Source organism: Myotis davidii, unplaced genomic scaffold, assembly GCF_000327345.1.
Source record: "Myotis davidii unplaced genomic scaffold, ASM32734v1 scaffold514, whole genome shotgun sequence".
Taxonomy (NCBI): Eukaryota; Metazoa; Chordata; class Mammalia; order Chiroptera; family Vespertilionidae; genus Myotis; species Myotis davidii.
The window spans coordinates 172,432-172,941 of NW_006286236.1; the positions used below are offsets into that span (position 1 = coordinate 172,432).

The 510-nt window shown below is 59.2% G+C and overlaps 1 protein-coding gene across 4 annotated transcripts in view; it reads left to right on the plus strand.

Moving 5' to 3' along the window:
• PLA2G6 (phospholipase A2 group VI) overlaps window positions 1-510 on the plus strand; it is a 41,587-nt gene that overhangs the window by 8,461 nt on the left and 32,616 nt on the right. The window lies entirely within an intron of this gene.

The following is a 510-nucleotide window of genomic DNA, read 5'->3' on the forward strand; positions in this document are numbered from 1 at the left end:
AGAGCAGGGCCCTAGACTCCCTCCTTCTGGCCCATCAGGGTCCCTGGAGCAGGGCATGGGGCACAGAAGACTGGGCTGTTTCCTGCTGTGGGGTTTGACCCGTGCAGATAGAGAGAAGGCTAGGTCGGGTAAGGCCCAGGGGTCACCTGTCGCCCTGGGTCTTAAAGGCGTGACGGTCTTTAGGGGCTAGCCTAGTTTTGTTCAGGAGAGCTTATGGCAGGTAGATAGCTGTCACTTCTCAGGGCACACTGGGTCGGCCATGGGCTAAAAGGAAGGGGTCAGAAGCCAGCTGCAGGGCCATTAGGAAAAGGGGAGAGGAGTGGCCAACGACCTGAAATGCACGGTCCCGAGGCGCGTGGGATCCTGCAGGCCGGCATTGAGTTGGCTTGTACTAACAGCCCCTTTCCGTTTATTTATTCCTCTCGCCATCCCGTCCTCCATCCATCCAGTCACCACGCTCCGAGCACCTCGTGTCTCTGGAGTCCTGGGCCAGGCCCAGCTGCTGGTTTG